Source organism: Vidua chalybeata, chromosome 3, assembly GCF_026979565.1.
Source record: "Vidua chalybeata isolate OUT-0048 chromosome 3, bVidCha1 merged haplotype, whole genome shotgun sequence".
Lineage (NCBI taxonomy): Eukaryota > Metazoa > Chordata > Aves > Passeriformes > Viduidae > Vidua > Vidua chalybeata.
The window spans coordinates 43,682,488-43,697,990 of NC_071532.1; the positions used below are offsets into that span (position 1 = coordinate 43,682,488).

At 38.4% G+C, this 15,503-nt stretch overlaps 1 protein-coding gene across 4 annotated transcripts in view; it reads left to right on the forward strand.

Annotated features, from left to right (window-relative positions):
• The window catches only part of SLC35F3 (solute carrier family 35 member F3), a 165,126-nt gene that overhangs the window by 87,657 nt on the left and 61,966 nt on the right, over positions 1 to 15,503 (forward strand). Inside the window, exon 2 of one of the 4 annotated variants that reach the window (XM_053937765.1) lies at positions 4,347 to 4,416. The exons of the other annotated variants lie outside the window; for them this stretch is intronic. The gene's annotated coding sequence lies outside the window, so the exon portion shown is untranslated. The remainder of the gene's footprint in view (positions 1 to 4,346; positions 4,417 to 15,503) is intronic. 4 annotated transcript variants of the gene reach the window in all.

The following is a 15,503-nucleotide window of genomic DNA, read 5'->3' on the forward strand; positions in this document are numbered from 1 at the left end:
CAATACCTACAAAATTTTTCTATACTTCTCATAATGTTCTTTTATCTGGAAATTGATGTCTGGTTGCTCTTCAGAGAAGAGGCATGCGTGGTGTAAATCCTTTGCTCTGGTTCTTTCAATCTCCACTGAAAACCTTCTACACCTTCCAGCACTCCCGATGGTCTAGTTCAGTGCTGAAAAGGTAGTGATTCACTGAATACTTCCTTCTGTGGTACGTTTTTTTTTCTACAATTCAGCATAATAGACCAACTGGACTTCAGCAGAATAGAGCAATTGTGCACTCGGTGAGTTACCCAGAGTTGTCCAGGAATAAGTTTTCCAGAAATAGCAGCAGTAGCTTCTCTGTTGACTCCTGTGGAATTTGAATCTTATCTTCAAGACCAGGCTGCAGATACCTTTCTCCTAGAGGGTCAATAGACATAGTGCACACAGTCAGCTTCTAGAGTTGTACAGATATGCTCAGGAAGGTCAGGACATCTCCTCATACAAGTAGCAAACTGAGCTCCCAAAAGGGAAAACAGAGTATTTCTGCTTCACTGAAGCTCTTTAAACACATCTTTATAGGATCTGAAGAGAAACCAGAGTATACATCCATAGAAGTAGCAGAGAGGGAAGTACTCAGTCACAAATTTTGTCTAAAAGCACTGTCAAATGCTGCAGGAGTCTTGAGGTCTTCACCCAGGATGGCTGAGCAGGACCTTGTACTTGCAGAGCTCCTGGGTGTCTGGGTGCACACATCTCCTCTCCCCAAATGCCTTGCAAGAGGCTTTGCCTGTGCAGAGAACTCATGCTTGGCCTGGGGGAGCTGGGGGCACCTGTGCTCTGTCACAAATGGATTTCCACATGCAGCACTTCACTCATAGCCGTGCAGGCTTCCCTCAGCTGCTGCTGCTTGGAAGTCCAAGGTGCGACTTAGTCTGCTGGCATCCACAGCCTGACTGTAGTGCCGCTTTATTTCATCCTTTTGCTTCTGAGGAAGTAATTTATCTGTCTCAGGAGTTTTAAATGATAGGCAGGTGTAAAGTGAATGAAAAAAAGTGTTGTCTAGCAAAGAAATAGGCTCCATTCTTGATCATGAATATGAAAACATAGTTATAAATAAGAATGTTGAAAAAGGAAGATGAGATAATATCATATGTGTGTATATATATGTGAGATATTCTGTCTTCTAAACTTTTTCTGAGACATCTCTTAGCTGTTAAAGCTGTGGGCTAATCAAGAGATCAGCATGCTGCATTTTAGAGTGTAATAAATTGTGGGTGCTCCTTGCACAGTCTCTGCTTGGATTTTCCCTAATACTTAACAGTTGTCAGGATTACAATGTGTATAAGTGATATGTCAGAGCAATTCTAGGACCTTTGCTTTCCTATTAATCCACTTAGGGAAATGTATTGTATTTGCAGCCTGGGTTGGCTGCAAATGTGCCTTAGACTTATAATGGATATAATGAATGTTTTTGTACTATTGTTCAAGCCTGTCTAGGTTGGATTATGCAAAGCCTCTCTTCATAGCAGAGGTGATCTTTTACAACAGACATACCTTCCTGATAATTACATTGCAGTCTCTTTCTGTCCCAGACAGAATGACTGTAATGTAAACATTCCTCCTTTCTGTAGGCCAATGTGATTTACATGTTATGGAAGGCAATACCTGTACAGCATTTTGGTCTCCCAAATTCACTTACAGGAAAGACAGACATGTAGCCAGTTCTCTGTCTCCCTTGTTCCCTCTGTCTCTCTTAACATTCAAATCATTAAAATGTGACTTTGTATTTTCAGTTCCTTCTTTTCTTCCTTTGACTTCTGTCAAAGTTGTTGGCAGGATTAATCACATTAAATCAGACCAATAAAGTTAAAGAAACACTACCCTCCTAGTCTTTCTGGCTTCCACACTGAAGTAGCATAATTCTCCATAAGTATAAATTCCTTATTTATTACATTAAATTTATCTGTTGTCCTCAGTTTTGACCAACTTTTCATGGACCGGCTTCAGCAGGAATAGGAGAAAACATGAGGAGGGAAAATCATCATCAATCAGAATCACAGAGAAGGTCCAGAATGAAGAGAGGATGAAAAGACAGAGTTTTTTCATTTAGAGAAGGGTTAAATAGGAGAGACCAAAGTGAGTGCAGAGAAAATAAAAAGATGTTTCAGTCCTCTCCTGTTTGAATTTTCTCATAAAACAAGAAAAAAAGAGAATTGTTTTGGATTACTCAGACAGTAAAACAGATAGGCAGCAGTTGTGAAACAGAGTAGTGTTTTTCACATGGGACAAAACTGACCTGTAGGACTCCTGCAATGAAAACTACACTGAGACTGTGAGTTCAGCAGGACTCAGGAGAGGATGGGACTTTTTGGGTGGAGTTCAATGCAGTCGCAGCAACATCAAACGACAGTGTTGAGGGTTAAATCTATGACATGGAGGGAAGGAGGTGAATCAGCATTAGTAAAGCACTGATGCACATTTTTAGCTTTTAATATCTACTTAAAGCCACTCAGCAAATCACTTTGTAAAGCAGCGACAGAGCTCTGAAGATCTGCTCAAGTTGGTTAAGTTGAAGCTTCATTATTTGCTATTTTGATTATATGCCTGGGTACTTTTCTATAGTATGGAGCCTGAAATTGAAATGTGCTGAGGGGTAATGTCAATAGCAAGCATAATAAGCATGAAATTATGAACCATGCAATACAACAAAAAAACACAGGATGCAAATGTATCAAAAGGTGTAATATTTGAAAGCAGTCCTCCTATTGCCATTGCTTTGGCTTCAGCTGATGAGACATAGAGCCTGCTTAATATACATGACTTTTGTCAGGAATCATGGCATGTTATTGACGTGACAGATAAAAGTGTATGACTTACAATATGCTATTTTATATGACTATAATAGAAATTATTTTGTTCTGTGCTCATTTTCCTTTGTTCTTGTGAATCTGAGACTCAGTTCAAGTCATTCTTGGGATCCATGGCAAATTCCTAAGGTTCCTTCACATTAAAATATGTAGTGAGGAAGGAATGTCTGAAAAGAAAAATGAGAACAAATTAAAATAGGCTCTTGGTTGAGATTTATATTAAACCATTCTGACACACTCTTTTCTCTTATGTATTATCCACAGTTGCTTTGCCTTTCTCCTGCGGACATATTAGCCTACTCATTCTTATTCAGCTTCTCCCTTACTTAGGCTTTGGATTCTCATAATCATCCTCAGTACTGAACAGCAAAAAAATTTCCTGCGAGCCTGGAGGACCTTCTCTGTTCCCTTTCATCCATCTGTATTATCTGCAACAGAAGTAGCAGTGATTCTAATTATGGAATTTCTGAAATCATTAACATTTTATAAATAATCTGTTTCTTCTTTGAGATGATCCTATTCCAGCAGCAGATATTCTGCTCATATTCTCCTCTTTTGCTGGCAAATTATTGAGGATTTGGCATTCTTCAACCTGCAAATAAGCTCCCTTCCCCCATTTGCTACATTCATGGGTACCATTTTCTGTTAATCTCTTTTTAAAATGAGGTTTGTTAATGCTGATGTGCAGCATATAAGCAGACAGGAGAATATCAGAATGTTAACAGATAAGTGAAAAGGGAAGCATTAATGATTTCTGTTTGCTCTTCAATACCTTTCACCTCAAAGTTGTGCAACTATTAAAAAAAAAAAACCAACCAAACAAGACCAAAATGAAAAACAAAACAAAACAAAGAACACTTCCCCTCCCCCCCAAAAAAACCCAACCCAACAAACAAACAAAAATACCCCCAAAACAATAACAGAATACCTGAAGGCCAATACTCTTAGCGCTGATCAGGCAATCATTGGCAGTCCCTTTGGGTAGCAATTTTGTTACACCGAATACATTGTACTTGTTTCGAGTTGAAAATAAAAAAGGAAACCTAATTTCTCTAGGTGAAACACAGAAAAAATACAGCAGATTAAAGAACTCTCCCAAAGCTCCTGTTGATGGGGTGTTAAAGGAATGGAAGGTAGGTATGAAAGGTAGAACCTAATGGCGCTGGTTGTTGCCAGTGACATCACACTACCATTTATAGCAAGGTTTTCAATGAGTTTTGGTGATTTCCCTTGAAGCAGATAGAGCAAATTTGAAACTACATACTATCTGGAAGTGAGACCAATCTGGCTGAACTTGTTATACATCTCTGCACACTGAAATGTAGTGATTTTACTGGAAATGCAATAGGATGTGGTGTTTCTTCAGTTACAGACTTTTTCTGTTAAAAAAAAATCAACAAATGCAAAAACCCCAATTAATAGTAGGAGGAGTAAAAGTCACTGTGAAATAAAATGTACAAGGGGTTTTGTTTGGTTTTTTTTTTCCCACTGCAGTGACCCAGGAAGGGAATAATAGGAAGAAATAGGATATCCACACCAGAGATAAAAGGCTTTTCCAGTGAACGTAAGATGCTCATCGCTACTTCCGGTGACATTCAATGATTACAGCACATGATAAACAGATGCTTCTACCATTAAGGGTGAATTGTTTAGGATTAGCAATTACATACTACAAAGTTATGTTTGATAAGATAGTGGGGAGATAGGGATGTAGAAGATAAAAACAAATAGCTTGGCTCAATGCTAAAGTACTTTAAATGATCAGATAGAGTGGCAATATCTAGGTGTTGGCTGCATTGAAAAATAACATCTGTTGGAACAGCTGTATGCTTACATACAAGATAAAGAAGACTTTAAGTAAAACAACTTAAACCAGTCCTGCTCCTTAGGGATTTAGACAGTTTGCAGTCAGACATCAACTGGCAGTTAAATTGGGTGAAGCTTCATGTGGGTGGTATGGATTCACTAAAATGTAAACAGCTTATTTTCTTATCTTTGTCTACATTATACACTGATAGGGGAGGAGGAGCAGGGTCAAAACTCTTCTAAGTATATAGCATTAACCTAGATGAAGCATTATTATTATTATTATTATTATTATTATTATTATTATTATTACTACTACTACTACTATATGACACAGACTAAAGCATAGAAATTAAGGGCGAGTTTTCATCTAAATGTATTTGCCTAAAATTAGACCTTATTTTACACAGTGATTATAAGAGTAGCTCTTAAATATAAGAATGAGAAAACTCTTCTGAGATCCTGGTTAACAAGCCCAAGAGTCTTTTCTCCTGTTTGGCAGGCAAGAACTTATCTCAAGCTTAGTCATGCAGTGGTCTTGACTCTTTGTTGATTTAAAGTTGTGTTTTTTTATTTCATATATCTCACACAAGCCTTCCAGGCATTGGTCTGCAACCTCCCTTGTTCATATAAACAATCAGGAAAAGAGCATAAGATAAGCTTTTCTTATGGGCAAAAAGCAACCAAGAAAAAGCTTGTCAATTCCCATATAATGATCTTGTGTCAGGGGAGTACATATGCTTTTTCAATTAGGGTTTCTAAGTTCCTTAAAATGCACTAGTTAGGTCCTATACAGTGATTAAGGGCTTCAGCAAATAGTGCCTGAGAGGTCTTATAACCTTCCAGTGTCCTATAAATGCATTTGCTTACTGATTTTCCCTTATTTTCTCTATGTGTCTGTTGTCATTGTCATTTTAATCTGCTCTAGAAAGCCAGTCCTAGAGAAATGCCATTAGTGGGGGAAGGACTGAGCTATCAGCAAGTCTTATGCTTATTTCTGGTGAAGTACTGGCTTATTCCTAGTGGTGTCTGAAAGAGCCACAGAACCTGGGCTGAGTCTAAAGCTTTCTTTTTTTAGATCTCAGTGAACAATACTCAGTTTGTAATTACATTTTGCATTAGAAATGCCAATATCCAAGCCGGGTGCAAATTGACACTGAAGAGTTATTTCTTTCCTGTGAGTTACTACATGAAAGAAGTATAAATTATTTGCAAGGTGTTTTATACTTAGTTAATCAGGAATAAATTGCTTGGCTTTTGTGCTATTTATTTCCATCAGGTGATATGGGATCTAAATTTATGTTTTGAAGCATTGAGGGACTGCATTGGTGAAGGCCTTAGACTGTTATGTGAATGAAAAGCAATTGAAAAAATACCTGCTGCTGCCTGAATTATTACACAATCTTAATAATAAAGCCCCAGCCACATTTGCCTCCTGCCTGTAACTGCAACAAAAAGTACTTGTAATTTTAATTACTTAGAGCAAAATTCAAGTGGTTTATTAATACCAACATAACCCTAGGACAGAATTATAGTAATGTTTTTAATATACTTGGAGAGATGCTGTTGGAAATAACATGCAAATTATAAATCTGCTCTCCTGCTGCTTCTCAGTGGAAATTCAACCTGAGATCCAGATCTTCAACTGCTAGGGGTTGGAGAAGGAAAAAGAACATGAACAGTCAACTCAGGGGGATTTTCCTTGTTCCAGATCTCAGGAGAAAGTTTCTGCCGTGGGTGCAGAGGCTGGAGCCTGTCTGATGGAGATTCAGTGCAATTGAGAGGAAGATGGATAGGCTGTCTGTGGCCCTCAGGTCCCTTGTCCTATGATCTTCCAGGCATCTGTCCAGTTCCTAGCAAAGATCAGAGCACGCCTCATCCTACTGTAAGTGACAGCAGAAGCTGATACTGCCCCAGGGTTATGGCAAGACCATTGGCTACCAGCCAAGAGAGCCTCTGATGGAGGGCAGTTGTCTTTACTCCTACTTCATTTCTATGTGCCATGCAGTGAATGCTTCTATGGAAATATCTGACAAGGCTGCTTTGCGTGACAGGAAGGACACAAATCAGCTGGATTCTCCAGAGGATTTGTCCTGGTGACCATAGTGAAGGGATCAAACTGCACCTAAAGAACGAGTCTGAAGTCTCTTTGCACAAGGACACATTAACCCTTAGCAACACATTACAGAATAGGGAGCCTCCTTTTAATAGAAAACTGTGGGTTTAGTAGTGTGTTTTTTACTCTACTTGAAAGGAACGGGATCTGATGAATTCGCCCGCACTATCCAAAGCACACATGGACTTTTCTTACAATAGCCAGTTGCTTCAGTTTTTCTGGATTAACCTAACATTATTTCTTATTCCAATTATGTTTTGTATTTGTGTTCTGGTGTTTGCCTGAACTATCGTCCAGCTGTCCTTGGCTTATCCTACCTGGCAGTTCTCACTTTCCTTCTTTATCTTGGATTTTTCTACCTAATGCTTTGCCCTCTTTTATTTTCCTGTGGATTCCTAGATTAACATGACCCTCCCTCCAACTTCTCTATAAGCTAATATATTTGTTTGTCTACATTTTAAATTCGGTTTCCTTTTAGCTGTTTATTATTACAGTTTTATCAGCAATGACAGTTCCAACACAGAGTGGATTGAGTGCAATAACAAAGTTCCCATTAGTTCAAAAGAAAATCAACTGAGTTATGGGAATGTAAAACCATGTGCATAATCTTATTACAGATATCCCTGGTACTGTTAATTAATCATCCAGATTCATTCCCCAAAAGGATTAACCAAATCCAGTCTAGAAGTTGGGGGATTAATGATACGCAGCAAGAAGGCTTTATAAAGAGTTGTCCTGTTACTGTGGGAAAGTCAGGGCTTATAGCTTAGAATGACACATCTTTGGTGCTCACAGCCATTGTCACATAAGCATGGAACTTAGAGTTTCTACTCCAGCATTTTTCAAAATTGCCATGACTATTTTAATAAGATTTGTAAAGATTTTGAAGTTTCTACTAGCAAGAGATGGCATGAACCCACTATAACTTCATTCATCTCATACTGCAAGGAAAAAAAAACAAGATCCACCAATGGATAATCACATCAAGGAAGGTTGTAGAAATGTTGCTTTTTTGAAACACTATGTAAATTGCAAACTTCTAAACGTTGGCAGGGATCAAGCTGACAAAGAATAAAAGCTGTGTATCATACAGAACCTCCACAAACAGCACATACATCTTGTGCCCAGGTAGGTGGGGAAAAAATAAGGTAGCAAATTCAGTTAATTACTGTAGTAAATTTCTGTGCCATAGTACAGTACCAGCTGAAAATAGGGAGAAGCATGAGAGTGACTGAGAGAAACCATCATTTTCTTCCTGTTTCTTTCCTGACCTCCTTCACAGGTCCTAAGGCTATGGTTTCTCTATGTCTACTGAAACCTAAGGCAATGTGTATCAGTATGTACAAAATATTTTAGAGCTAAGCTGAATTTCCTATCTGAAGAATTAAACATGCAAAAATTTTGCTTATTTTAAATTAAATTCATCAAATAGAAAATATATTGTTACAATCCTGCCTTGTTTATCCAAAGTAAACTGTTGGAAAAAAGCTTCCCATTGTCCTCAGTCTCAGCCCTCTTCTTAAAGGCTTCTTCCTCTAACACTGTTACAGTCTAAGTAAAAGACTGAATTTAATGCAAGATACTTGGGGTAGACAATACTCTTTGCTGCCTATGCATTGATCTGATATGGCTATACTTAAATCTGTGGAATTATTCTAGTTTTGCATTATTATGAATCTCCTGACTATATCCATGGTCCTTCATATAAAGTACCTTCTTTCTGAAGGGACAGAGCAGCCCTCCTAATTTTCCAGCCACAACCTCAAGCTAGTTTCCTGTCTTTAAGCCTGCTCTTTTCATCAAAATTCCCATGGCCTTGAACCAGCACAAAGGCCTTATTCTTTCTCTGTGGTGTTGCCCATGAATATCAGTCACTATATCTTTGCTGTAGGCATTCATCTTTGACATTGCATTGCATTGTTCAGCAATACACTTGTGAGGTTAAAATAATTAATTTTATAAAGATGTATAAGATTGTGAATCAATTTATGAACATCTAGAGTATTAAGAGAGGTACTTGGTCTACAAAGCACTGTTTCACTGTCATTTCAAAAATTCATATTTAACATGTGACCCAAAGATTGTAATTATTCTTGCACTAGTGATAAACAGCAGTAATAATATATTCACCCTCTGCACTAATAATAAAAGGCGTCCTCTTCATTAAGAAAGGGTAATAGATTACAAATAGTAAGCCTGTTAGATATACTCTGAGTGTTGAATAACAATAATGCTTGGATGTTCTCAGGGCTTTTCAGCATAGGATCTCAAAAGCACATGAAAAAAGTAGCCAAGTTTTGTCCCAAGGTACTTGTGAGTGACTGGTGGCAGCAGCTTAACTCAGGCCTGGTGCCAAAATGATGGCAGAGCCTGAAATGGAGTGGGAGGATTGCACTGCCACTGCTCATTGCACACACTAGGGTGCTTTTAGATTTTACAATAGGCGTTTCCACCCCAGCATTTTCTCCCTTTTCCTTTTCCCAGTGTCTGAAGGCAGATACTCATCTAGGAAACAGGCTCATATTGCTGTCTCATAATAAGATAGCTGGGACACAACCATATTAATATTTGCCCTAATGGCAGCTGAAAGAAGTAAAAGGAAAAGCTCCTCCCAAAAAAGAGAAATAGCCAGTGGGCTCAAGAAAAACAATTGGCCTCAGTGAGAGTGGGAGACTGGAGTGATTAGGATAGCAGGATAGGGAGGATATAATTGCAAAGCACGTGGTGCCAGAAGGCTCATCCTATATAATTTCTTTTAAATAATATCTATACTTGAAGGGGGAACTCAGTGTGCCAAACTGATTGGGCTCTCTGAGGGCAATCAGCACAGCTACTTGCTTTAAGCATTTCAGTGAGAGTTCCCAGGAAAATTAACCTGTTTGCTTCCAAAGATCTGACTTGCTGCTTCCTGAGAATTAACCCAGAGGTTCACTCTGCTGAACCTCACTTGGAGCTCCTGCGAGGAAGCAGGGCAAACTTGGAAAATCTGGGGAGAGGCTGTGCCTAGGGCATTATTTTTAATCCTCATCTTGAATTCTTCTGGACATAGCACCATTATTGTGCAGTCAGAAATTAAGTCATAGAGCAAAGAGTCTGAGAGCTTGAGAGGTGCACAGCTTCTGGACAGCTACAGCAAATTTACTTTGAAGCTATAAATCGTGAGGTCTAAGACACTTCCAGAAATCCCAGTACTAACTGTTAGGGGTTGTGATGGAGATGAACAGTTAAAAAAGAAGGCACAATTGAATGGATTTTTCTGTTTGTCTGTGTAACTTTATAAGTGGATGTGGCATCCAGTTCATATTGCAAGCTCTGCAGTATTGACACTGGGAGGAATTTGACAAAGGAAAGACATGAAAGAGAAAAGACAATGCAAAGGAAAAAAAAGAACTAAAGAAATACTGACAATAAAAAATAAGAAGAAAGACAAAGTGCAGAGGAGAACGGGAAAGAATGTAGTTATTTAAAGTGCTTAAAATCAGTCTTCCTGGTAAAAGGGGAACACAGGAATCAGTCTGGATCTTCTTGCTCTTACACATCCTTGTATTTTAAATAGGCAGCAATTTTCTTCCTAGCAAATATCTGACGAGTTATTTATGTAGGTTGAAACCCTCTCCATTTCACAGGCCATTGGGAGTGCTTAAATACTACCTAATCTTTGGTTCATGCAGCTGGTAGCAAAACTTAAATTTGACAGATTTTGTGATTTTTCACCCTAGAGCACTGTCTGTAAAATCAGTGACTTGAAATATGGAATATGACTCCTCAGAAGTATCTTTACTGTAATTTTCTGAAAGATCTTTGGATGCCCCTTTTTCATCTCATCTCTTATTCCTGTCCTGCCTAATACAAACTGGGAGGGCAGTGCATAGTTCTGTAAATATTCAGGTGAGAAGATGAAAAAAAGATGTGATTATGTCTTCAGTTCTTGTGGTCTGTTTTTGGATGTTTGAGGCCAGGAGCATGTGCTTATTTGCTCAGACAGTTCTGAAAGAACCTTTTTTGGGGGCCAAAAGGTGCCCTACAGACTGAATTTATTTCTTTTCTTTCTGAGTCAGAGTCTGAACAACAGATTTTTTTAAAATAGTCTTTTTAGGTTTTAGATATTTTAATTCTGTTTTCATGTATTCCAACTTCAGATGTTTTTCACCTACTTTTCCTTCAGTGCTCAAAATGTGAGCTACTGTCAAACATGGACTCCTGGCCTTTGTGTCTTTGTTAGAAGTCCTCCTGAACTGGGTCGTTTCAGGAGTAGAGGTTTAACTCAGCTTACACAATGTTTATGACAGCAGTTGTTTTGTGCACAACTACATTGAAATGCATTTCACATCCAGTGCTTTACAAAAACAACTGGCCAGGAGTGGGCTGGTGGTGAAGAATGTAGAGGTGATGCTCAGTTATATTTAATACTCTATGTATCCTAGGTAATTAAAGGGTTAAGAAATGATTGTTGATGCATTGTTGGTGTTGATGGTGTAATAATGTATTTTTTTATGATTTGAGGTGATTTAGGTCTTGTAGTCAGAGAGTGTCCCATATGCAAATACACAAGGAAAAGCAATTGCCAGATAAACCCAGAAGGATGTTAAAACTCTGAGATTAAATCTAGCTTTTTCCTTACATTTTGCAGAAATCACCAGTATTATTTGAAATGCAGCTGTCCTTTATGCGCAAAACCAAGAGAGCTTCTCATAAAATATTGGAAATAGTTAATATTTTATAAGACTTGGAAATAAAATCCAGCAGTGCTGTCTCCTGCAGTAATACAGCAGTTATAAAAAGAAGGTTAGAAAAAAAATGAGAGGAAGATATTCTCATCAGGACTTTGCATCTATGTCTAGGAACTGTTGGATATATCATTGTGTAGCCAATCTGCAGCCCTTATGGGCACCTCACATGTGACTGTTACCTGTAGCACTCTATTCTGATCAGATTTGAAGAGAAGGTATTCAGGTATAGATATCAGTGACTCTACAGCAGAATCTGTGTGGTGTACTCTACTGAGCACCTTTGGCCAGGGAGGTTTGAATACCTTCTCTTCCTTTCTCCTTCCTTTCACAGCCTTGTTCCCTGAATTCAAGACACAATACTGAAAGTAACTGAACTATTTTGGAAGAGGGAAAATTGTAAAGACATTGTCCTTACAGCTAGGTTAATATTGCAGAGAAAAACTGTATGTAAATTTGACAAAAATGTGAATTTGTTTCTGAGTGGAGGTTGTGAATGTAGGAGTCTGCAAACAGGATAATGGCGGGTGGTCACCAGAGAGAGCATCTCAATGCAGCTTTCAGAATGATTGCAGGACAGAAACCATTACTTCCAAAACAGCTAATATTTGTGTTGGAAATGTGCTTTTGACACCTGTGCTTTTTGAGCTTTGAAATAGAAACAGATTATAAAGTTATTAGTTATTGTAGCCAACCAAAAGTAACACAGCAGTCAAGTAGAACAGGCTCCTCACCATGAGACTGATAACTATTTGTGGAGAATATTCACCAAGTTACTTCAAATATACTAAAGGAAAGGATAATTTTTTTCCTGGCAGGTTGTGGCCAGTGTTGGTATTATGTATGTGTTTGACTCCTAGCACATGAATTCATTCTGGTATGGGATGGAGCCTATTAGGAAACTGGCTAGATGAGTAAAAGTCCATACTCCATTTCCTTTAAGGTTGCTAAGCACAACAATTATTGCTCTCAGTGGTAAGGCAAGTACATAAATTAATAAATGTCCTATTAATGAGTACACTAAACATAAAAATGTCTGAACTGGGGAAATACCACTGTGCCTGTTAGCAACAGGGCATTGTGTTTCATGTTGGTTAAACAAACTAGCTAACAGGATAAAAATCAAAGGCTGTAGCACACATAACTGAGAATTTAGTTTTGTCTTGAATCTACCTTCTGGTGTAAAAATCTTTCAGGAAAGTGATCCATAGGTTTAAAAGCTGTGTGATGCTGACACTTGTATAAAGGTTTATATGTACAAAACCAACCCAATTACTATAACTTTTTAATCTAAAATGAAGAAGGTTAACCAACTTGAACAAAAATAGTTCCATCAAACTACAAAGCCTACAAATTCTTCAACCTGGGCAAATTCTGACTGCCTTATCTTGAATTTTTAATCTGACTTTCCCTTTTTCACATACTTGCTCTTGATTTGTAATGAAAATCTGCCTTCTCCAGTTTCCAAGATTTGACAGTTTCTCTCCACATTTGTAAGCTGTCCACAGCCCAGACATTCACCAGTTTCTCTTCCATTGCCGCCTGAATACAGGAGTGGTGTTTTAAAGGTTAAAAGCCATAAATTTGACTTGAAAATTTACCCCGTGTAAATAAGTTTTGCATTGCTTATACTGTAAGATGCTTATGGTAAATGAAATTAAATGTAATCCAGCAGTAAATGTGTTAAAGCTTGGGAAGGTGGGGATGCTGCAGCTACAGAAAGTAACAAGGCTGCTGCCAAATGCAGCTTTCACAGAAGAATCCCTAGAACACAGTCCTCAGGCACCCTAGTCTTCATTAAATAAACACAACATTTTTTTTATTGTGATATGTGGCTGGTATTTTTATGCACAGTGTAAGACAGGGACCTGGTGTGGATCTCTGGTGTGTGTTTGCCTGTAAAGGCAGAAAGAGAAACCAGAGACTGTTAAAATGCTCTGTGGTTGGAGTTGAGCAGAGCTGTATGTGAATCAGCTGTACTTCACATACACATTGGGTAAAAGGTTTCCAAGAGCTCCCAAGAGGTTGGATGCCCTCTCCCATGGTTGAAACCAGTCTTAGTTGGATACTGAATGTCCTCAATTGCTTTGAAATCTTCTGTGGCTGACTAAACTGAACACTGAGGAGTGGAAGCTTGAGTGCTGTGGCCGTGCAAGGCATCATCAGAGGAAGAAGAGGACAAGATGCCTCAGCTCTCCTGCAGCACCAGCTGCAGAGGGGCCAGCCAGCCACAGGAGAGACTTACTGCCATTCACATCTTTGACGTTTGGAGTTCCAGGCTTAAATAAAACATTGTGAGCCTGAAGTGTGTTAACAACTCTGCAAACCCTGAAATATTACATGTGGTTAAAGTAACATGTCATCCCAAGCCCCATTTTGTCTTTGTGATTTTCTACGTGAGCAGCATCACCCTCTTAAGAATGTACTTACCATGTCTTTCCCTTAACAAATAAAAGAGCATAAGACTTTCAGAAGAATATAAGTGCTCAGCAACAAAGACTTTTTAACAAATATACTTTTAGTTCTTATGATCATCCCATTCATTACAAGTACAACCAGAAGAGAAGTCTGATTATCCTTATGCAGCCATTTACTTCTGGGGAAAACTGATGAGATTTGGATGTAAAATGCTGATATAGTGTTTTCCTCCTTCATATAGCAGAGGCTGAGGTGATCCTGGAAGATCTGCTCAGTGCAGAAGCCAGACAGTTCTCCAGGTTCTGGTGTTACTTGTCACCTGAATCTAAGGGAGTCTCTTAAACTATATGGCTGCATTTTAACTACCAGTGAGCCTGAAGTTTCTTCCCAAAGACAGTGTAAAATAAGTTCATATTTTATAATGTGCTTTGAAATCCTCAGATGGCAGGCACTGCAACATCACAAAATATTTCATGGACAGAACCATCTGAGGTGAAATCTGCCTCTCTTTATGTAACTTCTTTCAATAACCAGAAACCAATTGGACTCTGAGACTAATAGTGCAATGAAACAAGACAGACCCGTGGTTCTCAAATGCTTATGATCTGTAACATCCCAGGAAGCTGAATTGGTTAGACAGTTCTACTAAAAAGTCTTGAAAATAATCATGAAAACCAGTAACCATCATTTGACGAAGCTGATATTTTGTAGTCTTAGCACTAAATACATGATTATTTTTTTCAAAAGAATCACTTTGAAAGTAGCCTAATGATTTTTGTATGAGATTCATCCCAAAGGTTGCACAGAAGAGGCATAAGAAGTGCAAAACACCCTGGAGCTTCATCAGACTGCAGATCAACTGATCAGACTCATGCAAACTAATAGTGTGGGTCTGACCCCTTGAGAAATCTCGCCTCTTAAATATAAAGAACTTTCCAGCCAGCAGAAGTAAGGTGGTGTTTTCCCACGGTTTCATGAAAAGGCTGTCAGGACTGATTTTCAATAGCTACTATTTATATAATTAAAGAATACTTTGGAATGTTTGTGGAGTATTGACTGGCTGCCCAGTTTTGTTTGCAAAGTACGCTTATTTTAATTTGACCAGATCTTAAGAAATGTTGAGTATTTGCACCTTGTCTGCTGACGCATCTCAGTTTGGAACCTGGTAAATATGCAGAGTATTTTCATATCCACAGAAAAAATCACAAGGAGCAAAGGGTGCTGAGGTCACTGTGATCAGCATCTTGTGAATTATGGTGCTCTGCTTACAGTGATATAAATCTATTTTACATCTTTCATACTCATTCATTATGGTGTGTTCTGTCCTGAATCCACTTGCATTAAGTCTTGTTAATTAATGCCAGTTAGATTTTTGTGCTCTGACAGAGGGGTAGCTCTATCACACGTTGTTGGTATGTCATTATTGGGGATCTTAAAATTGTTGCTGGAAACGCCAAAAAAACCATAAAAGGTAGCTACATAAAAGCAGCATCCAGTTGTGACATATGTCATTTTATTTAACGTGTGTGGGTATGGACATACTTATTTTTGTGCCTCAAAAAGAAGTTGTTAAATTGTCTTAAG